The sequence below is a fragment of the Macaca mulatta genome, chromosome 4 (genome assembly GCF_049350105.2).
Source record: "Macaca mulatta isolate MMU2019108-1 chromosome 4, T2T-MMU8v2.0, whole genome shotgun sequence".
NCBI lineage: Eukaryota > Metazoa > Chordata > Mammalia > Primates > Cercopithecidae > Macaca > Macaca mulatta.
Genome location: NC_133409.1, coordinates 165038996 through 165066829, shown reverse-complemented (window position 1 = coordinate 165066829; position 27834 = coordinate 165038996). Strand labels below are relative to the sequence as shown.

Sequence of the window (27834 nt, the reverse complement as noted above, 5' to 3'; positions counted from 1 at the left end):
CTCCAGACCTCGGGTGGTCCACCCACCGTTGCCTCCCAAAGTGCTGGGATTGCAGGCAGGAGCCACCGCACCTGGTCCCCCGAGTGTTAGTTTTGATTGTTTTTATGGGTCAGATTAGCGTGTTGGTGAACTGTGCTTATGGTTAGGGTAACAAACAGATTCTACCATTTCTCTGCTCACCTTCTTACTTTCTCCCAAAGAATGGTTCTGGTTTTGTTTTGTTTCAGTCAACAACCTACATACATTTAATTGATATCCTAAACTCAAACCACCCTCTTCTCAATACTAGCGGCATTTTGATTTGTAGGCAGCTTTAAGACAGCTCCAGGACTATGCCTTGCGGATCTCCAAGTTTGGGGGCGTGTAATTGAGTGAGGAGCTGGCTGTGCTCTAAAATTTACTGAAGTGTTTTTGCTGAGGTGAGGCCTTTCAAAAGCTGCTACTCCCAGCCCGTGACTGAGGGCAGCAGGGATATTAAGGCAGGTCTGGAAGACAGGGAATGCCTCTCATAGCTTCATAGCTGCCTTGGGCTTCAGGACTACCTACTGGCCTTGCTGAGCCTTCTTTTGACTGCAGAGTAGTTGAGGACACTTCTGCCCAACTTTCCCTCCTCCTTCACTTAGGATCAGGTTTGCGTGGTGGTCTGATGTTTCTCCCAGTCTTACACAGCTTTCTCCCATTTTCTCTCACACAGGCACTTCCCCTAATAAAATTCCTGCACATAGTCCTGATTTGACATCTGATTCTTGGAGGAGCTGAATTAATGTGAGCTTCCCATTCTTACAGCCATTAAATGTATTGTTTGGTAGTTTCCCTACGCACCCATCAAAAGCAGTTGTATGTTGGATCTTTGCTTCACTTTCCAATTGTGTGTTAGGAATAGCTCTTTTGCTCAATTCAGTATAGTATCCTGCCTCTTACCCACAGATATGCAGTCACAGATCATTACATCTGTATGGCAGTAAGTTAGGACTTTGAGACTTCAGTGGTCACATAGCAGGCATGAATGGAATATTCATGGTAAGAGCAATTGGTGCCTGATGAATAACACAAAGAGGTAATTTCAATTTGAGTTTCATAGAGGGTGTACCCAAAGAACTGTTCCCGGAGGCTGAGATCACACTTTTGTTGGTAGGTGAAGCAGGATTAATGCATCACCCTGAAGAATGATGAGCAGACACACCCTTGAATTTAGTTAAATATGCACCCTTCCTGCCTTTACTCTAGAAGTTCAGTGTTTCCAAAGCTATGATTTAAGGGTAAACGTTCTTCCTCTCTCCATCTTCAGGGCTTCTGATATTCTGGAGAAACCAGTGTTATCTGAGTGTTAAAGCTCAGTTATTAATCCTCTCTCAGAGTTCCGGGATAATGTTATTAGCTTTCAAGCATGTGATGCATCCCAAGAGAGCTGTTGACTTCCAGTCTGACCAAATTCTTTCACGTTGTGGCGTGTACGATGTATAAACGTTTTGGAATGCCTCTGAGACGACTTCTGCCGGTGAGTCTTTCCTCTGAGTGTCTTTGGGGCTAGAACAGTCATGTCCATTTCATTGTTGATTAGGTGTTCGTATAAAAAAGAATTTTTAAATGCTTTACTTAACAGCTCTGATTAACACTGAGTATTTAGATCCTGATGTGTCAGTTATAGACATTTAATCTCTCATCATTAAATATTTCTGCCTCTTTCACTGAATAGAGGAGGATGTATGTGAGCAACATATGGGTGGAGTTGATCTGAACAAGAATTTAGGGAGGAGAAAATTATACGATCTCTAATTTTTTTAGGGAGAGGCTGAATCTACCTCACTAACTTTTATTAGGCTTGGCTCAAAGGCTCCTATCTGTTCATAGACCATCCCAGTTTGGTGTGTCAGCTGAAATAATGTGCAGCTCTACATTTATTTATTTGTTTGTTTATTTATTTAGTAAACTTACGGAGTTTCGCTCTTGTCCAGGCTGGAGTGCAATGGCATGATTTCGGCTCACTGCAACTTCTGCCTCCCAGATTCAAGCCATTCTCCTGCCCCAGCCTCCCAAGTAGCTGGGATTACAGGCATGTGCCACCACACCTGGCTAATTTTTTGTATTTTTAGTAGAGAAGGGGTTTCACCATGTTGGCCAGGCTGGTCTCAAACCCCTGTCCTCCCTGTGTTGCACAGGCTGGTCTCAAACTCCTGGCTTCAAACGATCCTCCCAAAGTGCTAGGATTGCAGGTCTGAGCCATGGCATCCCGCCTCCATAAATAATTTTTAAATAAATAGAATGAGTTTGGGAAAAGCTGCATACCATATTTCCCTCTTGAAGAGCAACAATGCATATTAGCAAATTATGTCCTTTAAAAGACCAGTAGTAAAGAAAGTTTGTTTGTTTTGTTTTGTTTTTGAGACAGTTTCGCTCTTGTTGCCCAGGCTGGAGTGCAATGGCAGGATCTCATCTCACTGCAACCTCCACCTCCCAGGTTCAAGCAATTCTCTTGTCTCAGCCTCCTGAGTAGCTGGGATTACAGGCGCCCGCCACCACGCCCAGCTAATTTCTGTATTTTTGGTAGAGATGGGGTTTCATCATATTGGTCAGGCTGATCTTGAACTCCTGACCTCAGGTGATCCACCCACCTCGGCCTCCCAAAGTGCTGGGATTACAGGCTTGAGCCACTGCACCCGGCCAAGAAAGTCTTTTTTTTTTTTTTCTTTTTGAGACAGAGTCTCTGTCACCCAAGCTGGAGTGCAGTGGCGTGATCTTGGCTCACTGCACCTTCCGCCTCCCTGGTTCAAGCAGTTCTCATGCCTCAGCCTTCCTAGTAGCTGGGATTACAGGCGCCTGCCACCGTACCTGGCTAATTTATGTAGTTTTTGTAGAAACAGGGTTTCACCATATTAGCCAGGCTGGTCTTGAACTCCTGACCTCAGGTGATCTGCCCCCCCGGGCCTCTCAGAGTGTTGGGATTACAGGTGTAAGCCATGGCACCCAGCCTGAAAATTTTAACTTTCATTCATCCAACATTTCCTAGCTAATATGTCCACATATCTCTTTTTTTGTGTAACAGTGGTGCACATCCTTTAGGACTAACGCTATGCAGAAAGGTTTGGGAAATGGTAACCTGCTCCATCCATCCTCCTTATTTAGCTGGAGAGTCACAAAAAAAAGCAAAATAGGAATTTTTGACGAGATCCAACTACAATGAAATTCAAAAATACACAAATTGCAATGACCTAAACCCCAAGAAAAACAAGGCCTGAGATTATAATAAATGTTTTGAGGGGCAAATTGTCCCCTGGTTTAGATGGAAGCAGAGATGTCTGGGCAGCCTGTTGTTTTTTCAACGTAATCTGAGCTGTGCCCTGGTTAGAGGAAGAGCTATTTCCAACTGGATGCCCTCTGGTTATCATTTATACTTCTTTGGTTTGACAAGCAGAGGAATGCTTGCTTCGGAGTCTTATTGACCCCTAATCAGCCATTTACTAAGAAAACATCAGATTTTTAAAAATATATTTATTCATTCATTTATTTTAGACACAAGCTCTTGCTGTATTGCCCAAACTAGATTTGTACTCCTGGGCTCAAGTGATCCTTCCACCTCAGCCTCCCAGATAGCTGAGACTACAAGCATGTGCCACTGCACATCTGGCAACATCAGTTTTTCTTTTTTTTTTTTTCTTTTTGAGATAGGACCTCACTCTATTGCCCAGGCTGGAGTACAATGGCACAATCATGGCTCACTGCAACCTCCATCTCCTGAGCTCAAGTGATCCTCCCATCTCAGCCTCCTGAGTAACTGGGACTACAGGTGTGCACCACCGTGGCTGGCTTTTTTATATTTTTTTGTAGAGATGAGGTTTTGTCATGTTGCCCAGGCTGGTCTCAAACACCTGGGCTCAAGTAATCCACCTGCCTCGGTCTCCCAATGTGCTGGGATTACAGGCATGAGCTACCACGCCCAGCCCCAGCTTTTCTTATTTGTGAAACTGAGATAAAATCCTACCTACCTTGCCGTCAAAGGATTTGCTGTGAAACATTTGAAGCTTAAGCCTCAGGTCGTTCATTTAGATGTGCCTCTTCTACAGTTTTTTGCAATTTCTGTACTCTTTCTTTTCTTTTCTTCTTTTTTTTTTTTTTTTTTTTTGAGATGGAGTCTCGCTCTGTCACCCAGGCTGGAGTGCAGTGGCCGGAGTGCAGTGGCCGGATCTCAGCTCACTGCAAGCTCTGCCTCCCGCGTTCAAGCCATTCTCCTGCCTCAGCCTCCCGAGTAGCAGGGACTACAGGCGCCCGCCACCTCGCCCGGCTAGTTTTTTTGTATTTTTTTTAGTAGAGACGGGGTTTCACCGTGTTAGCCAGGATGGTCTCGATCTCCTGAACTCGTGATCCGCCCGTCTCGGCCTCCCAAAGTGCTGGGATTACAGGTTTGAGCCACCGCGCCCAGCCCCCTTTTTTTTTTTTTTTCTTGAGACGGAGTCTTGCTCTGTCTCCCAGGCTGGAGTGCAGTGGCACGATCTCGGCTCACTGCAAGCTCCACTCCCGGGTTCACTCCATTCTCCTGCCGTAGCCTCCCAAGTAGCTGAGACTACAGGAGCCCGCCACCACGCTTGGCTAATTTTTTCTATTTTTAGTAGAGACAGGGTTTCACTGTGTTAGCCAGGATGGTTTCGATGTCCTGACCTCGTGATCCGCCCGCCTCAGCCTCCCAAAGTGCTGGGATTACAGGCGTGAGCCACCGTGCCTGGCCTGTGTTCTCTTTCTTAATAAGCACCCCTAAGAGTATAAACTCCAGACCTCTTGCAACTCGGATCCTATACTAATTGGGCATGGTAAGTAACCAGACTGGAAGCTCCATGAGGGCAAGAATCCGCCACCCCCAGCATTCAGAACCTGGCTGACAAGTGATAGGAGTTCAATAAACATTTGCTGAGGACTGAGTGTTTAAAGATCATGTACATTTAATAAGGACCTGGAAAATAGTCATCATTAAATGGCGGTTTTTTTGTATAAGGCGTCAGATAGAGGCGGAAGGGAAAAGTGCACTCAAAGATGTTTATATGCAGAAATACGTAAATGTGATTGGTTTCGAATCCACCCGCAATACCTATGAAGAATTTTCAATATCATAGGAACAAATTGCAGGTTGAGAAGTGTAAACTTGTCCCTTTGCTCTAAAATGAATTTGCTCTTTCCCGCTTACTGTCATCAAGTATAGACCATCTTGTTTGGAAGACAGCTGGGCAGTTCGCTCTTATCTGCAAGAGCATGCCAAAGGGGACATTGATGCAACATTAATCGTATTCTAAGCTCCATACAGTGCAGTTGAAATCATTAGAACAGCAAACGCCCCGTCTGTTCCTTAAGAGACGGATGATTTTCTCACTCAGTGATAACTGGTATTTTTTGTGATAATGATGGGGAAGGTGAGGGCTTCACGGAAGCCAGTCAACAAGCAGTTGGGAAAATAGGAACAGTGGTGTGTGTGTGCGCGCATGCACTCACATGCTCTTTGTTATAGCTGCCTCTGTAAATGGAAAAAGCAGCTGAATCCCTTGGGAATAGCAATTAACTGCAGCTTCAGTACCTGAACTAGTAATACAGTGAGCATGAAGGCACTGCCGGGCTAGAGAGGCTTTGCTGTTCTTTCCTCCTCCGCACCTCCTACCTTCTCTGGAATCCTTCCTCGAAGGCACTCACCCTGCTCATTATCATAAAGAATGGCTGGAATGTGAGGATGACTGGGACTAACCCCTGCCGTTCCATTGTCTGAATCTTAAACACTGCTCCAGTCTAGTCAAAGGAAATGAAAGCAGAGGGACAACCCAGCTTATAAACACTGGGTACAAGATGTCAGTGCGTCGCTGCTCCCTGGAACACTGCTATTTGTCACACAGAGCCCCATCTGTTCAAGGCGGAGGAATGCTCTTTGCTTGAAGAGGAAAGGATGAATTGATAGCAATATTTCCTAGCTTTTTCATTAGAGGGTTTGAGAAATAGCCTTTCCAAAGAATGACACCATTATTTATAATCCAGTTGAGTTATGAATTTAAGAACATTACTGGGCTGAGGTTTTCATCTGCTTTGGTCAAGCCTAAGGTGTGGCAGGCCTCCAAACCTTTCCTTTGAGAATTCTGCTCTGTTAATGAATTTCATAAATCTGACAAGTTTTTGCTGCCCCCCCAAAAAGTATTTGGCTTAATTTTATGGTGAGCAGAATTCAAAAGGCAACAGTAAGGAAAATAACAGCTTTCTTTTATTTTATCTTATTTTATTTTATTTTATTTTATTTTATTTTATGAGACAGGGTCTCGCGCTGTTACCCAGGCTGAAGTGCCGTGGTGCAATCTCAGTTCACTGCAGCCTCCACCTTCTGGGCTCAAGCGATCCTCCTGCATCAGAATAGCTGGGACTACAGGTGCACGCCACCAAGCCCCGCTAACTTTTGTATTTTCGGTAGAGATATGGTTTCGCCATGTGGCCAGGCTGGTTTTGAACTCCTGACTTCAAGTGATCTGCCCTCCTCGGCCTCCTAAGGATTGAGGAAAAATAATTCAAGTATGGTTTGCAAATTCCTTTATACAATATGCTGATTTGCTGGCACCAGCTGAAGGGCTGCAACGTTTTGGGCACCACTCAGGAGTGGTCATAGAGGAGAGTGGGGAAGGGAACAAACAAACAGAATAACCCAGAGAAAACAAAACTATACTTGAATTATTTTTCCTCAATCCATTACCTATTAGGAACACTGGAGGCCATAAGTATCAGTTGAGGAAAGGCAGCCACGCAGCAGGAGTAGGTCGTGTGGAAGTCATGCAAATTATAGCTGCTTTTATGACCTGCTCAAGGCCAGTCTTGACTACATCATTTTCACTTGATGGCAGGTAAAGCGGTGAAGGGCTGATTGGAAGCGGTGGTGGTGGTGGTGTGTGTGTGTGTGTGTGTGTGTGTGTGTGTGTGTGTGCTGCTTTTCAACCTGTGGCCCTCAGAACAGGGTGATCATGTGCCAAGGGTTTTTACACCAGAATAATACACAAATGTCAGCTTGTAGAAATTTTATTTTCCAGGATCATTTTCTATAGAGAAGATCTCTCCAATTTTCTTCCTAAAGAATAGGAGCCTGACTGCCAACTTTCTGGCAGAAAGACAACGAAAGAGATTTGTGCAGGGTCTCACGATGCTGCGTGTAGATATTCACTTAACAACATCTCCCTTGGAATGTACCTAATGTTCTTATCTAGAGAAGTTCTGGTCAGATTTCTTTTCTTTTCTTTCTTTTTTTTTTTGAAAGAGAGTCTCACTCTGTTGCCCAGGCTGGAGTGCAGTAGCACAATCTTGGCTCACTGCAACCTCCATCTCCCGGGTTCAAGCGATTCTCCTGCCTCAGCCTCCCAAGTAGCTGGGACTACAGGCACGTGCCACCACGCCTGGCTAATTTTTTGTATTTTTAGTAGAGACAGGGTTTCACCGTATTAACCAGGATGGTCTCAATCTCCTGACCTTGTGATGCCTGCCTCAGCCTCCCAAAGTTCTGGGATTACAGGTGTGAGCCACTGCGCCTGGCCAGATTTCTTTAGAGAGTAAATTTCTGGGGACAGTGAGGAGACTTCTTGCCTACCTGCCAAGGGTGAGCAAGGGGACCCTGGAAGGGTCTCACTGCTTGTCTTAGATAGATTTTCAATGATTGTGCCTATTTTGAACCCTTTTATCAGCCCTGCCTTCAGCAATACCTTGCTTCTTTACACCCTGAGATTGTCTGTGGTTCTCAGCACTCCTTTCTGGCAGGCATACGGATCTGCTGACACCTCTCATCCACTGTTGTCTCTTCTGTTTGAGGGTTTGTCTCCTCTTCTTTTCAGTTACTTTCCATTAGTGGTTGTGGAAGTCAGAAATTTAAAACGACACTCAAGTTTCCCACCCACTGGTGTACATGCTTTATATAATTCCCTCCACTGGAGTGTGGGTAGGATTCGTGACTATGATGGGATATCACTGCCACGACTGGGCTACGGAATACTTGACTTTCAGTTAATCTAAAGGGAGACTGTTCTGGGTGAGCCTGCCCTAATCAGCTGGACCTTTAGCAAGATGGTGAAGCACCACAGAAACATTAGAGCGGGCCTGGCCTGGAAGAAAGAAACCGCCGGGTTGTGAACTGCTATGAAAGGAGCTCATGGTTAGCATATGAGAGTGGCTCTTGGAGCTAAGAGTGGTCCCTGGCTAATGGCCAGTAAGAAAGTGGGGACTTCATCTCTACAACTCCAAGGAACTGAATTCTGCTCACAACCTGAATGGCCATGGCAAGAGGACCATGAGCTTCAGATGAAATCACAGCCCCAGCCACACCATGTTTCAGCCTGGTGACACCCTGAGTAGAGGACTCAACTAACCTGTACCTAGACTCCTGACACACAGAAACTGTGAGATCAATTAGTTTTCATTTAAGTCATTAAATCACTGATAATTTGTTAGGCAGCAATAGACAGCAGATGATGTGAGGTTTCAGAGGTAGAGGAAATAGATTACATCTATATGGTACATATGTTTTTATTCACTAGCATCCTTCCTTGAAGAAAACCATTCTACTGTACTCTGTAGTGCCAGTGGGGACGTCAATAGTGGTGTCCCCTCCTGTCTGACTATAAATGTGGATGGATGCCAACCAGCCACAGTGATTGTCTCAGGAATGGACATGTGTCTTAGTCTATTTGTGTTGCTATAAAGGAATACATGAGGCCTGGTAACCTATAAGAAAAGAAGTTTATTTGGCTCATGGTTCCATAGGCTGTATAAGCATGACACTTGCATCTCCTTGGGTCCTGGTGAGGCCCCAGGAAGCTTTTAGTTATGACAGAAAAGGAGAGCTGGTGTGTCACATGGTGAGAGAGGGGGCAAGAGAGATGCCATGCTCTTGTAAACTCTTGAGTGAACTAAGAACAAGAAGCCACTCATCACCAAGGGGATGGTGCCAAGCCATTCATGAGGGATCCACCCCCATGACCAAAACACCTCCCACTAGGCCCCAACCCCAACGCTGGGGATCAAATCACAACATGGGACTTTGCAGGGCTAAACAAACCATATCCAAACCATAGCAACATCTGAGTTCATTTGCACTGCTAAGAATCTCTCCTGGAGAGAGAAGATTGTTTTGCACTGGAGTTGTTAAAATGGAAAGATATGAACCTGGGGTGGCTGTATAAGTTATTTTCTGTTATGTTTCTGATGTTAACCAAAGCATTCTGATAATACATCCCATTTTATAGATTCAGAAACAATGATCAGAGATAATGAAGGATTTGACCAAGGAATTATAATGAGGCAGGTATTTGGGTTCCTACTGTCTAACTGAGAGCCAGAAATGTCTGGCACAGAAAAACTGTGAGAAGAAGCCTGGGCGTGGTGGCTCACGCTTGTAATCCCAGCACCTTGGGAGGCCAAGGCAGGCAGATTGCTTGAGCTCAGGAGTTTGAGACCAGCCTGGGCAACATGGCAAAACCCATCTCTACAAAAAAAAAAAAAAATTAGCCAGATGTGCCGGCATGTGTCTGTAGTCCCAGCTACCAGGGAGGCTGAGGTGGGAGGATCACTTGAGCCCAGGAGGTGAAGGTTATAGTGAGTCTACATCGTACCACCATACTCCAGCCTGGGTGACAGAGCAAGACCCTGTCTCAAACAAAAACAAAAACAAAAAAAAAAACTGTGGGAAGACTTGCCTGCTCTGTCCACCATCCTTGGAGTTGTCACTTGGCCATAATGGTGTCATCATCTTGCCTCCATTTCCCCCCTCATCTTCTTCCTCTGTGTTATGTTTTGCTCTGCATCTGCGTAGGCCACAGAGCAAGGCAGAGGCCAACTCTAATATTAGAACAATGCCACTACCACCAACAGCAAATTTTCCTACATTCAGCATGTTTCCTATGCACAGAATTATATAGTAGACCAAGAATGGGTCTTAGAAATCTTATTCATACATTTATTTTGTAAATGACCAAATTAGTGCCCAGTGTGTCTTACCCCAAGATGGGCAACTTTTTGTGGAAGTGTTTAGAATAGACCACACATCGCCCGATTTCCAGTCCATGTTGACTTCCAGGGAGAGTTGGAGGATACTGGTATGAATGGTCATGGTCAAGGATGTCTTGTGACTCTGGTGTGAGGGAGTGGAAATGTGGCATGACAGATAGGCTGTTGAGGGTAAGTGGCAGGTCCTTTTCTTTTTTTTTTTTCTTTCTTTTTTTTTTTTTTTTGAGACAGAGTCTCCCTCTCGCTCTGTCGCCCAGGCTGGAGTGCAGTGGCACGATCTTGGCTCACTGCAAGCTCTGCCTCCTGGGTTCACACCATTCTCCTGTCTCAGTCTCCCGAGTAGCTGGGACTACAGGCACCCACCACTACACCCGGCTAATTTTTTTGTATTTTTATTAGAGACAGGATTTCACCGTGTTAGCCAGGATGGTCTCAATCTCCTGACCTCATGATCCACCTGTCTCGGCCTCCCAAAGTGCTGGGATTACAGGCGTGAGCCACCGCACCCAGCAGGTCCTTTTCTTGAGTTGAACTTTTATATTAGTTTTTCCTATATAACACAGTCCAGGGCTGTCTGCCATCTGGGAGACTCTTTAGATAGTTAGGGTAAACAGTTTAGACTGGCTTTGCTTGAGAACTTGGATTCAAGTATCTCTCCTCTTTCCTCCGTGTGCTTTTCCTCAGACATGTCTCTCCTTGTCTCTTCTTGCCACCAGAACACTAAGATTTAGAGGACTGATATTAAAATGTGGGCTTGAAGCAGGGATGATAAATGGGTTTCAGCTTGTTTATCACTCCACCTGGTTTTTTTTTTTTAAGTTACTTAAAGGCTGTTTTCAGAAGGAACTTTAGTATTTTTCCAGGCTCAGCATGAAAAAGCAAGTAATATGATTAATTGGTAATGTATTGTGACATGGCCATTGTTTTAAGTAGATTTCACAGAAACAGATTCTGAGACTCAGATAATTGTTTGCAGGGTGTTTATTAGGGAGTATGCTTGAGAACAAAATTGTAAGGTGGCTCATGCCTGTAATCCCCGCACTTTGGGAGGCCAAGCTGGGCAGATCGCCTGAGGTCAGGAGTTCGAGACCAGCCTGGCAAAATAGTGAAACCCCGTCTCTACTAAAAACACAAAAATTAGTTGGGTGTGGTGAAGCATGCCTGAAATCCCAGCTACTCAGGAGGCTGAGGCAGGAGAATCGCTTGAACCTGGGAGACGGAGGTTGCAGTGAGCTGAGATTGTACCACTGCACTCCAGCTGGGCGACAGAGCAAGAATCCTTCTTAAAATATAAATAAACAAAGCTTGTAAGGAAAGGAGGGAAGAAAGATGACACATTGTAGTTGCAACAAAGGCCTTAGCCAACCTCATAGGGAGCTCTGGAGCTGAGTTGTCCTAAATGTGTTGAAAGTTCCAGGCCTTAGCACTAACCCCTTCCCATCACTCACTCCAACGTTGACTATGGAGGTCTGTCTGCTTGGGAAAGGCAGCTTCCTTTGACCAAGGCCATTCCTGGAGAAGGATGCAATTATGAGCCATCGGTGGCCAACACCCCTGGTAGCTGGGGGAATGAATGCCTAGGTCCTGAAAGGGAGATCTAGGTGGCATACCACAGTATCCACTATAGCCACAGAAGTAGGAGTGGCTGTGCATGTGCCAGATGTTGGTCATTTCTGGCCTGTGGGAGAAGGCCAAAGAAATTGCTCTCCTGCTTTTAAATGTGAGCCTTAGGCCACGGCAGCAAGGTAAGACCGTGAAACACACAAAGTTCAGTCTAATTCACTAGAAGACCATATTGAGATCAGGACCAAAAGTCTTTGTTGTCATAAAGTGTCCTTGCACCTGGCCTTGAGTTTGCATACTTGGCAAACTCACATGGGGTGACAGTAGCTTCATTAGCAACTGGAGGGGATTGAGGAATTTGGGACTCCAAATTCTGATCATCTTTCTCAACATCCACATTGGAGACATGACTAACATCTATTTAACGCTAGCTCATTACAACTAACAATATGATTCTCCTTGGCTTACCCCACCCTCCCTCTCCCCCATGTCTCCTAGCTCTGAAGGTGTCCATGTTGGAGGGTATCAGGGCCCCAGCTTTCACTGGAGTCTTCACTAACTGTTGAAACAGCCCAGGACAAATGTGAGTCTGAACCCTGCATAGGCGGTCATTTGATGCCCAGGCTTCTCTACAATTCTATTTATTCCTAATATCCTCCCAAATCCCTTAAATCTTCTCCCAACCCTGTAACTGTAAGAAAGCCCAGGTACCACTTATCTATGGAGTCAGAGTTGGGATCAGAATGTTCTACTAGGCCAGGACAACAGATGTACTTGTTCTTCCACCCAGGTGACATGATACGGTGTTTATGCCAAAACTTCAACTTTCCCAACGTAAATAATGGATGGCCTCAATAGCAGCCTGCCATTTACACTTCTTTGCTTAAGATTAAGTCCCTTTCCCCCTTATGACTAAAGAACAGCAGTGATCATACACCTAAATATGAAGCTAAACCTGCAAACCTTCTAGGAGAAATGATAGAAAAATATTTTTATGACTTTAGGGTAGGAAAACATTTCTTTCTTTATTTTTATTTATTTATTTATTTATTTTGAGATGGAGTACCACTCCCGTTGCTCAGGCTGGAGTGCAATGGTGTGATCTCGTCTCACTGCAACCTCCGTCTCCCAGGTTTAAGCGATTCTCCTGCCTCAGGCTCCCAAGTAGCTGGGACTACAGATGCCCGCCACCGCACCCCACTAAGTTTTTTTGTATTTTTAGTAGAGACAGGGTTTTACCATGTTGGCCAGGCTGGTCTTGAACTCCTGACCTCAGGTGATCAGCCCGCCTCGGCCTTCCAAAGTGCTGGGATTACAGGCATGAGCCAGTGTGCCCAGCCAGGGTAGGAAAACATTTCTAAGACAAGTCACAAAAGGCATAGGAGACAAAATTGAAAATTAAACTTCACTAAAATTAAAAACCTCTGCCTATCAAAAGACGCCATTAAGAAAGTGAAAAGGAGGCTGGGTGCGGTGGCTCACACCTGTAATCCCAGCACTTTGGGAGGCCAAGGCAGGTGGATCACCTGAGGTCAGGAGTTCGAGACCAGCCTAACATGGAGAAACCCCGTCTCTACTGAAAATACAAAAATTGGCCGGGCGTGGTGGTGCATGCCTATAATCCCAGCTACTAGGGAGGCTGAGGCAGGAGAATCACTTGACCCCGGGAGGCAGAGGTTGCGGTGAGCCGAGATCATGCCATTGCACTCCAGCCTGGGCAACAAGAGCGAAACTCCGTCTCAAAAAAAAAAAAAAAAAAAAAAAGTGTAAAGGTGTATTTTATTTTTATTTTCTCTAATTATCTATATTTAGATATTATTATCTAAAAAGAATACAGATATTTGATAAAGGACTTTTATAACCACATCTGTTTTAAAAACTCCTGCACACCAAGAATAAAAAGACAAGCAATTCTCCTTAAAAATGAGCAAAAGATTTGAATTGGCACGTTGCAAAAGAAGATAACTGAAAGGCTATAAAGTCTATGAAGAGGTCCTCAACGGCCGGGCGCGGTGGCTCAAGCCTGTAATCCCAGCACTTTGGGAGGCCGAGACGGGCGGATCACGAGGTCAGGAGATCGAGACCATCCTGGCTAACACAGTGAAACCCCGTCTCTACTAAAAAATACAAAAAACTAGCCGGCCAAGGTGGCGGACGCCTGTAGTCCCAGCTACTCGGGAGGCGGAGGCAGGAGAATGGCGGGAACCCGGGAGGCGGAGCTTGCAGTGAGCTGAGATCCGGCCACTGCACTCCAGCCTGGGTGACAGCGCGAGACTCCGTCTCAAAAAAAAAAAAAAAAAGGCCGGGCGCGGTGGCTCACGCCTGTAATCCCAGCACTTTGGGAGGCCGAGGCGGGCGGATCACAAGGTCAGGAGATCGAGACCACGGTGAAACCCCGTCTCTACTAAAAAAATACAAAAAATTAGCCAGGCGCGGTTGTGGGTGCCTGTAGTCCCAGCTACTCGGGAGGCTGAGGCAGGAGAATGGCGTGAACCCGGGAGGCGGAGCTTGCAGTGAGCCGAGATCGCACCACTGCACTCCAGCCTGGGCGACAGAGCGAGACTCCGTCTCAAAAAAAAAAAAAAAAGAAAAAAAAAAAAAGAAAAGGTCCTCAACATAATTATTCATCAGAGAAATGGAAATTCAAACCACAATGAGATACCACTACAAACAAGGCAGAATCAATAAAATTAAAAGGACTGACAATTACATGATAGTTAGGATATGGAGGAGCTGGAACGCTCATACATTGCTGGTGGGAGCATACAATGGCGAACCACTATAGAAAGTGGTTTGGCAATTTCTCTTTTTTTTTTTTTTTGAGACAGAGTTTTGCTCTTGTCACCCAGGCTGGAATGCAATGGCGTGATCTCGGCTCATTGTAACCTCTGCCTCCTGGGTTCAAGTGATTCTCTTGCCTTAGTCTCTCTAGTAGCTGGGATTACAGGTGTGCACCACCAGGCCTGGCTAACTTTTGTATTTTTAGTAGAGATGGGGTTTCACCACGTTAGCCAGACTGGTCTCAAACTCCTGACCTTAGGTGATCTGCCCTCCTCAGCCTCCCAAAATGCTGGGATTACAGGCATGAGCCATGCCCGGCCGGGTTGGCAATTTCTAACAAAGTTAAACCTGTATCTACCTTAATGACTCAGCAATTCCACTTCTGCATATATACCCATAAATAAGTGTATATGTGCATAAAAAGATTTGTTTGTGAATGTTTATAGCAGCCTTATTCATAATAGCCCCAAGGTGGAAACAACCAAAATATCCACCAATAGGAAAGTGGATAAACAAATTGTGGTATAATAATACAATGAAATACTACTTAGCAGAGAAAAAGAACAAATCATTGATATAGGCAAAAATATGGAAGATGTTCAAAAATTAGTTGGAATGAAAGAAGTCAGATACCATTAAAAATATATACTGTGTGATCCCATGATATAAAATTTAAGAACAAAAAAACTATTGTGATAAAAGCAATTTGTGTGAGTATTAACTGGAGGCAGAAAGGGAGTTTTGGGGGTGATGAAAATGTGCTACATGTTTATGTAGAAGATGATCATACAGAGGTGTATATATACAAACATTCATTGATTTTTTTCAATGTCAAAATTCATCTTAAGATGTATGCATTTTACTACACATAAATTATACTTCAATAAAGTAGTGGTAAATGAATAAATAATCATAACATAAAAATTAAAAGTCTGAAAACAATTGCTGATAATCCAGTCATCCATTAACAGTCTCCCCAGTCTTATTTCAGTGTATATTTATGTGGATAAAATTTATCACACATATATATTTTATTTTGCTTTTCCCCCTTATCATCATATCATAGCACTTTCTCATGACATTAAAAACTTCTTAGCCGGGTATGGTGGTGCATGCCTGTAGTTCCAGCTACTCAGGAGGCTGAGGCGGGGGATCACTTGAGCCCTGGAGTTTGAGACCAGCCTGGGCAACAAAGTGAGACCCTGTATCTACAAAAAGAAAAAAAATAAATTAGCTAGGCAGACATGGGGGCACTTGCCTGTAGTCCCAACTACTCGGGAGGCTGAGGTGGGAGGATCACTTGGGCCGGGCAGTCTGAGGCTGCAGTGAGCTGTGATTGTGCCACTGTACTCCAGCCTGGGCAACAGTCAGTCCCTATCTAAAAAAAAAAGTTGGGGGGAGTGAAGCAGCAAAAACTAAAAACTAACATCTTGAATCTCTGCCTAGTGGCATAGTGCCCTGGCATCCTGATGTGGCGGTGCACGTAGTTCCAGACTGACTTACCATTTATCAGTAAACGTGAATGGACATTCTCCTCTGCAGAACTCTGGAGGCAGTACAAGAGAGAAGACAGACTGAGGTGAGGATAGCGTTGTTCCTGCTTTTCTAAACGGATTGTTGAGGGAGGAGGGAAGAATTAAGAAAAGCTTCGCAGAAGAGATGATGTTTTCACTGGTCTGAAGGAAGAGTAGGGTTTGCTGGGCAGAGGGGAACCGCAGGGAATAAGCAAAGGCATGGAAGCACAGTGTTACAAGGTGCTGGGATCATGGAAGTGTTTAAGCATTACAGTGACATTATAATATTTGTGTTTAGAATTCTTCTCTGGAAGTGTTCTGGGCCAAGGAGGATGATTGTATGTGGAAATATTGAGAGATATTAGGGACAGGCAGAAAAAATAAGGGACTCCCGAGAATAGACAAGATTAGTGGAACTGGGGTGGAGGAAATGTATTTCGGAGGTATTTGGGGACAAGGTTTTATGACAACTGGGCCCTGAAGGTGAAAGGGAGAAATTTTATTCAATAACAACTTCCTGCTGAATTTACAATCCTGGCTATGCCATTGACTAATTGTATGACTTTTGACAAGTTTCTTAACCTATGACGGCTTCAGTTTCCAACCTGTAAAATAAAGACACTGGACTAGATTAGGACTAGATTGGATTCATGATTGCACCTTCTCCTCCTGTATCAAAGGCAGTTGTTGATATTGAACACGGTCTTTTTCCTTGCTGAGCTGGGACAGGACTCCAGGCAACCACCACCAATGATCTGGAAGAGTTGAAATCTATATGCTTGCCCTGGACATAATAATCTCCAAGGTTATTCCCAGTTCTAAAAGTATTTTTATAAATTTCATAATAACGGGCAGGTACAGTGGCTCACACCTGTAAGTCCAGCATTTTAGGAGGTCAAGGCGGTTGAATTGCTTGAGCTCACGAATTAGAGACTAGCCTGGGCAACATGGCGAAACCCTTCTCTACAAAAAATACAGAAGTTAGCCAGGCATGGTGGTGCACACCTGTAGTCCCAGATACCCAGGAGGCTGAGGTAGGAGAAGGATTGCTTGAGCCTGGGAGGGGGAGATTGCAGTGAGCAGAAATTGCACCACTGATGCCTGTAATCCCAGCTACTTGGGAGGCTGAGGTAGGAGAATCACTTGAACCCAGGAGGTGGAGGTTGTGGTGAGCTGAGATTGCGCCATTGCACTTCAGCCTGGGCAACAAGAGCGAAAGTCCATCTCAAAAAAAAAAAAAAAAAAAGAGAGAGAGAGAGATTGCATCACTGCACTCCAGCCTGGGGTATAGAGCCAGACCTTGTCTCAAAATAAATAAATAAATAAATAAATAAATAAATAAATTACACATTCTTCAAATGGGAAGTGGAATTAGAAAAACTACTATTAAATTAGGACCTGTAAGTAGTGCTATAATGTGAACTTATTCCCACATTTGGGGGATTTGATTTTAATGAAAGGAATTTCTCATAGACTGTAAATAGTAATCAATACTAAATGATGAAAATGACAGTTGATTCCCTGTAATTAAGATAATTCCTTAGTTCCTATCATTTTCACAACCATATTCTCAGATGAGTTTATCATCTAAAAATATACATAAAGAAATAAAAATACAAGCCTTCTCTTGAACTCATTTTATTTGTTTGCTTAGTTATGTATTCATTTTTGGTAGGACAACATACATTTAACTATGTATTAATCCTGAGTACAAGTAAAAACTGCTTATATGTGTGTGTGTGTGTGTGTGTGTGTATACATATATATATATATATATATATATATATATTTTTTTTTTTTTTTTTTGAGACAGAGTCTCACTCTGTCGCCCAGGCTGGAGTGCAGTGGTGCCATCTCGGCTCACTGCAACCTCCGCCTCCCGGGTTCACGCCATTCTCCTGCCTCAGCCTCCCGAGTAGCTGGGACTATAGGTGCCCGCCACCGTACCCGCCTTATTTTTTGTATTTTTAGTAGAGACGGGGTTTCACTGTGTTAGCCAGGATGGTCTAGATCTCCTGACCTCGTGATCCACCCGCCTCGGCCTCCCAAAGTGCTGGGATTACAGGCGTGAGCCACCACGCCTGGCCTTATAATATTTTTAAAGGCAGAAGTGAGAAGTTTCTGAAACCTAAGTGAAAAGATTTTTCTTTCTTCAAATAGGAGCACATCTCTGGTTTTTTTGTTTTAACATTTAAATAATGTGTTCAGCATTGCCTATCAATAGCTTGATTTGAAGAATTTGCTGATTTCCCTGGTGTAACTGCTGCCACCACCATGGCTCATTGCCAGCTGCAACATGACGTCATTGAGCACAAAGTAGGAACCTGGCTCTCTTGAGCTGGAACTAGCCAGCTCCGGCAAATCAGCAGTGGTTTGGATTCTTCTCCTTTCTCTCCGCTATTTGCTTTGCTTAGGCTGATACTATTGGCCAATTGGCTATATCCCACCTGAAGAAGTATTTTGTCTGGCTGCCACATTATTTTTGTTTTAAATTTAGATATAAATGTCTTTAAATGGAATGTGCTATTTCCAGGTCAGGTGCAGTAGTTCATGCCTGTAATCCCAGCAGTTTGGGAGGCCGAGGCGGGTGGATCACCTGAGGTCAGGAGATCGAGACCAACCTGGCCAACATGGTGAAACCCCGCCTCTACTAAAAATACAAAAATTAACCAGGCATGGTGGCCAGCGCCTGTAATCTCAGCTACTAAGGAGGCTGAGGCAGGAGAATGGCTTGAACCTGGGAGGAGGAGGTTGCAGTGAGCCAAGACTGCGCCATTGCACTCCAAGCTGAGCAACAAGAGTGAAACTGTTTCAAAAAAAAAAGAACGTGCTGTTTCCCCCAGCCACAGACTCTGCCACTTACAGTGTCCCACACCAAGCCCACCAAGCCCACCTAGCTCCTGGGGCATTTGTTTGTGACTCCTGGTTTATACCATTGTCATCCCATCTGTCCTGCTGCTCCTCCCTTGGCACCACCCACAGACTCTGTCCCTGTCCTCACCTTTCTTCATGGAGAACACCGGTACATTCTGTCTCCTTTTTTTTTGAGACAGAGTCTCGCTCTGTCGCCCAGGCTGGAGTGCAGTGGCGCGATCTCGGCTCACTGCAAGCCCCACCTCCCTGGTTCACGCCATTCTCCTGCCTCAGCCTCCCGAGTAACTGAGACTACAGGCGCCTGCCACCATGCCCAGCTAATTTTTTTTTTTTTTGTATTTTTAGTAGAGACGGGGTTTCACTGTGTTAGCCAGGATGATCTCTATCTCCTGATTTCGTGATCCGCCCGCCTCGACTTCCCAAAGTGCTGGGATTACAGACATGAGCCACCAAGCCCGGTCCATTCTGTCTCCTCTTAAGTCAAGAGTTTTGTAGTTTACTCTGAATCCTAAGGCCTTAGTGAATGTCTAGTACATACTATGTACTCAATAAATCTCAAGTAATATGTGAATGAACAAATAAACGTTTACTTATTTCATGAGCGGACTTTGTGTACAAAGCACTGTGTCAAGGCTAAGTACTTTCTAAGAAATGATTCCTTTGAAATGTGAACGTCCTCCAAGATATTTAAAAATTAAACAATAGCCAAATAAAAATGTTACATGTTAGACAAAACCCACTTTTGCCTGAGGGCATCTATCTAGTATCATCATTTCACTCACATTAAATAAAGATAGCCCATGTTTTAGAAATAGTGACAGGTCCTGATGTCTAATAATAAGCAAACCTGTAAGTAATATTGTGCAATTAATAATAACAACAATCATGTTATATTGCTATAGTATTTTGTAAATTTCGTAGTTCTAATTTTGTTCCACCTTTAAATTTATTTATTTTTATTTATTTGTTTTTTTGAGACAGGGTGCTCACTCTGTCGCCCAGGCTGGAGTGCAGTCATGTGATCTCAGCTCACTGCAACCTCCATCTCCTGGGTTCAAGCGATTCTCCTGCCTCAGCCTCCCAAGTAGCTAGAATTACAGGTGTGTGCCACCACACCCGGCTAAATTTTTGTATTTTTTATTTATTTTTATTTTTTTGGGATGGAGTCTCGCTCTGTCACCCAGGCTGGAGTGCAGTGGCATGATCTTGGCTCAGGGCAAGCTCCACCTCCCAGGTTCACGCCATTCTCCTGCCTCAGCCTCCTCAGCAGGTGGGACTACAGGTGCCCGCCACCATGCCTGGCTAATTTTTTGTATTTTTAGTAGAGACGGGGTTTCATCGTGTTAGCCAGGAAGTCTCGATCCCCTGATCTTGTGATCTACCCACCTCGGCCTCCCAAAGTGCTGGAATTACAGGCTTCAGCCACAGCGCCTGGCCTGTATTTTGTTTTTTTTTTTTTTAGTAGAGATGGAGTTTCACCATGTTGGCCTGGCTGGTTTCAAACTCTCACTTTTAAAACTTTATTGAACTACTATCATGAGCCAAGCATTATGTTAAATTCACCACCCTTTTAAGACAAAAACTCTCAACAAACTAGAAGCAGAAGAGAATTTCCTCAACCTAATAAAGCCTATCTGTTAAAAAAAACCCACAGCTAACATCAGACTTAATGATGAAAGACTGAATGCTGTCCCTCTAAGATTAAGAACAAGACAAGGACGTTCACTCTTACCACTTTTTTAAAAAAATTAAATGCTGGATGTACAGTAGTAAAGAAAATATAAGATAAGTATATAAGGAAGGTTATAGACTCTTTTCCTTATTTCGTGTTCAGTGACATTGTGTTGGCAGCTTGAAATCAGCCATGGTGGTGGCATTGTTTACATCATGGAAACTGGCTAATGCTACAAATGAGGCTATTGGTAGGTATATATATGGAAGGTAAGATAAGGAAGGTAATATGTACATAATCCAAATTAGAAAGGTGGCTTACTACACTTGAGCTCCGCAGGGTGGGAAAGAGCCAGTCAGACAAAACCTAGGGGAAGAGGCCTTCCCAGCAGTGGAAACCAGTACTTGCGATAACCTTGAGCTGGCAAAGGGACTAGTGCATTCAGGAGCTTATAAAACACCAGCAGCAGACTGACAGGTGAGTGGGCAGGGGGAATTTGGAGTGTAGAAAGGGTTCTTCACGTGGGACCTAACAGGCTAAGATAAGGAGTTTGGGTTCTATTCAAAATGCAGTGGGAAAAAGATCAACAAAATTGACAATTAGCTAGACTGACCAAGAATAAAAGAGAGAAGAATCAAATTCTACAATCAGAAACGAGAGAGGGGATATCACTACCAAACTTACAGAAGCAAAAAGGATTATAAGGGAATACTATTAACAATTTTATGTCAACAAATTAGATAACCTAGGTGAAATGGACAGATTCTTAGAAAGACACAAGCTACTAAAATGGAATCAAGAAGACATGGAAAAACTGAACAGACCTTTAACAGGTAAAGAGATTGGAAATAGTAATAAAAACAAACAAACAAAAATTTCCCATGAAGAAAACCTTAGGCCCAAATAGCTTTACTAGTGAATTCTACCAAACATTTAAAGAGGCATTAACATCAATCCTTCACAAACTCTTCCAAAAAAGGAGAGAATAGTTCCCAAATGATTCTACGAGACCAATATTACCCTGATACCGAAACTAGACAATGGCATGACTAGAAAACTATAGATCAATATCCCTTATGAATTATAGTTGCAAAAATCCTCAACAAAACACTAGCAAACTGAATACTATGATGGATTAAAAAAAGTACACACTATAACCAAGTGGAATTTATGCCAGACATGTAAGGTTGATTTAACATATGAAACTCAGTTGATTTAATATAACATATTAATAAGATAAAGGACAAAAACCACATGGTCACATTAATAAGTAGCAGAGAAAGCACTTGACAAAATTCACCACCCTTTTAAGATAAAAACTCTCAACAAACCAGAAGCAGAAGAGAATTTCCTCAGCCTAATAAAGCTTATCTATTAAAAAAGAACCCACAGCTAACATCAGACTTAATGATGAAAGACTGAATGCTTTCCCTCTAAGATTAAGAACAAGACAAGGACGTTCACTCTTACCACCTTTTAAAAATTAGAGACAGGGTCGTGCTCTGTCTCCCAGACTGAAGGGCAGTGGCACAATCGTGGCTCACTGCAGCCTCGAACTGCTGCTCTCAAGCAATCCTTCCACTTCAGCCTCCCGAGTAGCTGGGACTACAGGTGTGCACCACCACACACGGCTAAAACTGTTACCACTTCTGTTCAACATTGTGCTGAAGGTCATAGTCAGAAAAATCAGGCAAGAAAAAGTAAAAATTACCTCCATCGTTAAGAAAGTGAAAAAGATAACTCACACCATGGAAGACAATATTTGCTTACAATATATCTGTTAAGTAAATTATATCTAATATATAAAGAACTCTTGCAACTTAGCGATAAAAAGAAAGACAAATAACCCTTTTTGTTTTTGAGACAGGGTCTTACTGTTTCCCAGGCTGGAGTGCAGTGGTTTAATCATAGTTCACCGTAACCTTGAACTCCTGGGCTCCAGTGATCCTCCTGTTTCAGTCTCTTGAATAGCTAGGGCTACAGGCACATGCCGTCATGCCCAACAGGTTTTTTATTTTTATTTTTTGTAGAGATAGGGTCTCACTATGTTGCCCAAGCTGATCTTGAACTCCTTGCCTCAAGCCGTCATCCAGCCTCAGACTCCCAAAGTGATGGGTTTACAGGTGTGAGCCACCATGCCCAGCCCAGTTTTTTAAATGAGCAAAATATTTGAATAGAATTTTCTTCAAAGAAATATGTAGGTTGGGCATGGGGCTCACGCCTGTAATCCCAGCTTCAGAGGCCAAAGCAGTGGATCACTTGAGGTAAGGGGTTCGAGACCAGCCTGGCCAACGTGGGGAAACCCTGTCTCTACTAAAAATACAAAAAATTAGCCGGGCATGGTGGTGCACACCTCTAATCCCAGCTACTTGGGAGGCTGAGGCAGGAGAATTGCTTGAACCCAAGAAGCAGAGGTTGCAGTGAGCTGAGATTGTGCCACTGCACTTCAGCCTGGGTGACGGAGTGAGACTCTGTCTCAAGAGAAAAAAAAAGAAATATACAAATGACTAATAAGCAATGAAAAAATGCTCAACATCATTAATCATTAGGGATATGCAAATCAAAACCACAGTGAGAAACCACTGCATGAATGATTACAATCAAAAAGACAGATAACAAGTGTTTGTGAGGATGTGAAGAAATTAGAGCCCTCATACAGTGCTGGGGAGATTGTAAATAGTACAGCCACTTTGGAAAATTGTTTGGCGGTTGCTTAAACAGTTAAGCATAAAGTTATCATATGACTCAGCATTTTATTCTTCCGAATGTACCCAAGATAATTGAAAACACATGTCAGCACAAAAATGTGCACCTGAATGTTCATAGCAGCATTATTTGTAATAGTCAAAAAGCGAAAATAACCAAATGTCCATGAGTGAATAAACAAAATATGGTATATCCATTCAGTGGAATATTACTTGGCAATTAGAATAAATGAAGCACTAATACATGCCAACACACAGATCAATCCTGAAAGCATTATGCTAAGTGAAAGAAGCCAGACCTCAAAAGTCACATATTATAATATTCCATTTATATGAAATGCCCAGAACAGACAAATCCATAGAGACAGAAAATCAGTTAGTGGTTGTTAGGGGCTGGAAGGGGTGGGAATAGTAGTAACTACTTATGAGTTTTCGGTTTCTTTCTGGGATAATGAAAGTGTTCTGGAATTAGATAGTGGTTATGATTGAACATTGTGAAAACACTAAAACCACATTGTGTGTTTTAATTTGTATACTGTAAGAGGGTGAGTTTTATAGTATGTGAATTATATCTCAATGAAGATGTCATTTAAAAATTATAGTGGTGAGCGGCCGAGGCAGGCAGATGCGACCTGAGGTCAGGAGTTGGAGATCAGCCTGGCCAACATGGTGAAACCCTGTCTCTACTAAAAATACACAAATTAGTCGGGTGTAGTGACACACGTCTGTAATCCCAGCTATTCGGGAGGCTGAGGCATAAGAATCGCTTGAACCTGGGAGGCGGAGTTTGCAGTGAACTGAGATCACACCACTGCACTCCAGCCTGGGCGACAGAGTGAGACTCTGTCTCAAAGAAAGAAAAAAAAAAAAGAAAAAAGAAAAAAAGTATATATAGTGGGACATCATCAGAAAGAATTAAGCAGAAGAATGGCATGATTTATGCTTTTAAAAAACGAGCTGCTATATGGGGTAGACTGGGGACCGGGGGAAAAACAAGTGGAGACACCAGTTGGGAGACTGGAGCAGCAGTGAACGTGAAAAACCATGACGTCTAAGACTGATAACAGCGGTGGTGATGGAGACAAGGGGGAATAATTGAGATATATTTTGAAGGCTGAACCTCCTGGATTATTTTGGATTACATGTGGGGAGTGAGAGAGTAGGAGGTATTAGGAATGATTCATAAGTTTCTAACTTGGACAACTAAATGGGGAGTACTATTCACCCTTCAAAAAAGTTCATTTTTGTCTCACCAAAGCCCTATGAATAAACCACACGCTAAACATTCAATAGATCAAGAAATGGAAGATAAAATGTTGTTAGCCCGGTACGGTGGCTCATGCCTGTAATCCTAGCACTTTGGGAGGCTGAGGCAGGTAGATTGCCTGAGCTCAGGAGTTCGAGACTAGCCTGGGCAACATGGAGAAACTCCATTTCTATTAAAATACAAAAAATTGGCTGGGCGCAGTGGCTCACGCCTGTAATCCCAGCACTTTGGGAGGCCGAGGCGCGTGGATCATGAGGTCAGATCAAGACCATCCTGGCTAACACAGTGAAACCCTGTCTCTACTAAAGAAACACAAAAAAATTAGCCAGGTATGGTGGCGGGCACCTGTAGTCCCAGCTACTCAGGAGGCTGAGGCAGAAGAATGGCATGAACCCGAGAGGCAGAGCTTGCAGTGAGCCAAGATCACACCACTGCACTCCAGTCTGGCTGACAGAGCGAGACTCTGTCTCAAAAGAACAACAACAATAACAACAACAACAACAACAGCAACAAAAATTTAGCCAGGTGTGGTGGTGTGCACCTGTAGTCCCAGCTACTCAGGAGGCTGAGGCAGGAGAATCGTTTGAACCTGGGAGGCAGAGGTTACAGTGAGCTGAGATTGCACCATTGCCCTCCAGCCTGGGCTACAGAGCTAGACTCTGTACCCCCCACCCCCCCCCCAAAAAAAACAGTCGTTAAACCGTTAAACCAATTCTTCCCAAATCAAACAGCTAGAAAGGAGGGGGATGTCAGAGTTGGGACTCCTTTCTAATTTGGAAGTTCATGTGCTTTCCACTGAGCAATTTGTTCCTTGTGTTCTCTCTAATAGGCCTGAAGATGTGCATTACATTAAGAATTTACACTTAAGAATATAACATTTACAGAAGAGAAAAAAAAATTTTTAAATACACTGATGTACACTTTTTGCTTTTAAAGAAAAAATGGATGTGTGGAGATTTGTAGCCTGATTGTTGACTAAGTTGAGGAATATTTTGCTATATAAGAAAATAAATGAAGTTTTAACACTTATATGTGAGAAAAGAAAACAAGCCAATGAATATTTGTTGATTTATGACATTTTCAGGCACTGAATGTTAGAATTCTGAGGATAATTCCACAGTTCAGTGGGTTAGATACACAATTTTTGGATTTGACAGCTAAAATTATTTGCTCCCTCTAGATGCTGGTTTGTTTGGTTTTTTTTAAGTGCTTTTCTTGGCTTGGCATAACTGGCTTCTATTATTAATGTCCACGTACACTTTTGGACTAATATTTCATTCTTAGGCAAACCAATGTCATTAAAATAGAAGAAAGAGATCTTATAAAGGCTCTAGTCTGCTCCCCAGGTATCAAAGAAGGGCATCTTCAAGGGGAAATTAGAGTGAGGATTCAGAAAATTGAAAAAGTGAGGAAAGTATAATGGAAGAGTTTCTCAATCTTTTTTTTTTGAGACGGAGTTTCGCTCTTGTCACCCAGGCTGGAGTGCAATGGCACAATCTCAGCTCACTGCAACCTCTGCCTCCTGGCTCAAGTGATTCCTGCCTCAGCCTCCCAAGTAGCTGGGATTACAGGTACGTGCCACCACATCTGGCTAATTTTTTGTATTTTTAGTAGAGATGGGGTTTCACCATGTTGGCCAGGCTGGTCTTGAACTCCTGACCTCAGGTGATCCACTGCCTTGGCCTCCCAAAGTGTTGGGATTACAGGCTTGAGCCACCGCGCCTGGCCAGTTTCTCAATCTTTTTAAACCTTTGCCCTCTTAGATAAAACTGCACTTCAGCTTCACACATGCTCCATCCTCCCCCAGCTGAGATTCTGACATAGATTTCCAGGGACATACCATCATCAGTGGTTTGCCAACAGCCAAGATTCATTAAACTTCACATTTGGTACTTTGTATTACTGTAAAATTTTCCAAGAGAAGTTTGTGTTAGGATATTTCACATGACTTTTTGAATGACACTCCACCTCTGCCTCTCCAGTACCGTAACAAAGAGAGCTCTGCTCTTCCTTTGTCATTTTCCCTGTGGTCTCTTAGGACACGCTAGGTCCCCTGCTTCTCTCCTTGTATCCTCTCCTCACCCCATGGGGGAGTTTCTTCTGCATATTCATAGTTTTTGCTCCTTCTTATCTTTGGCTTGGCCATCCTGGCCACAAACCTAGTTGTGATGGCAGCACACTCCACGGAGCTGGTGGGAGCCCCGCCCCTTCTGAGTTGGGACAGGAGCTGCCCCGGTGCTGCTGTAGCTGCCCAATGCAGCTGCAGACCTAGGCCTCCTGTTCTACAGAGCAGCCAGGAGCCCCCCTCTCCTGAGTGGGGCTACAGGAACCCAAACTGTAGCTGTGGATCCATCTGAGCTTTCCTGTGCTCTTGGGGGAGGGCCAGGAGCAGGCAGGATCTGCCTTTCTGGGTGAGGGTGTGGCTGCAGCCACCCTCCTAGATGCAGGAGCCGGGTGTGTCTGCAGCCTGCACCCTCAGCGACCCCAGGAAGGACCCCCCACTACCCCGTCCCTGCAGGCTCAGGGGTGTTTGCCTGACCTCTCTCCAATCTTGGGGCCTGCTCCGATCTCATAGCAGGGTTGCAGCTGAGCCCCAGGGCCATGAATAGCAGCAAGAGGCAGACAGAGTCCTGGGTGGAAGGCGTGGGTCCCCAGTAAGGCCCCACCTTCATGCCAGGGAGGGCCTGAAGGCTTGGGGCCAGGTTGCCAGTCCCATAAATTGGAGTGGGAACTCATGGTACCTCTTCCGGGTCTATCAGTGGCTGTTCATGGGCCAATCAGCATGTACTTCCTCCCCTCTGAGGTCCATAAAAGCCCTAGGCTCAGCCAGAGCAGGGCAGAGGATGGCCAGAGGATGAAGAGGGCAGAGAGATGATGAGACCCCATGACCGGCTACAGACAGGAGTACCCTTTCTGCTGAGAGCTGGAGACGATGGGAAGGCCAGCTGCAGAGAGGAGTACCCTCTCCGCTGAGAGCTGCAGAGACGACCTGCTGGAAGAGAGGAGCTGCCCTCTCTGCTGGGACCTTCAGAGACCTGCAAAGACATACCTGCAGAGAGGAGCCACCTTCTCCAGGGCCTGCTCTCTGCTAAGAGCTGAACACTCGATCAGACAACCTGCCTACAGAGAGGAGCTACGCACTCCTCTGAGCTGTTCTAACACTAAATAAAACTCTTCTCCACCCTGCGCTTGTCTGTGTACCTCATTCTTCCTAGAGGCAGGATGAGAACTTGGACAAAGGTGCTGTGGCCACAGAGGTTTCCCACCAGAAAAATGGACACCCCAGAGATCTTGTAATACTCAGACAGCAGTCTCTGCATCCTTTTGTTTTCTGTTCTTTCTCTTGCTAACTGACCCCTTTTCTTGTTACTTTTCCATTCAAGTTGCTGGCAGAAAGAAACTGGCCACATTTAGGCTAGAAGTCACAGTCAGCCCATACCTGCCTGGGTCAGAGGCTCCATC

The 27834-nt window shown here is 44.2% G+C and overlaps 1 long non-coding RNA gene across 1 annotated transcript; it reads left to right on the top strand.

Moving 5' to 3' along the window:
- Positions 1-1292: 1292 nt before the first annotated feature.
- On the top strand, positions 1293-27558 carry LOC114677690 (uncharacterized). Its single transcript, XR_003729110.2, has 4 exons — positions 1293-1498; positions 12058-12142; positions 15787-15919; positions 25849-27558. It is a non-coding gene; the product is annotated as an uncharacterized LOC114677690 (long non-coding RNA).
- Positions 27559-27834: the final 276 nt, after the last annotated feature.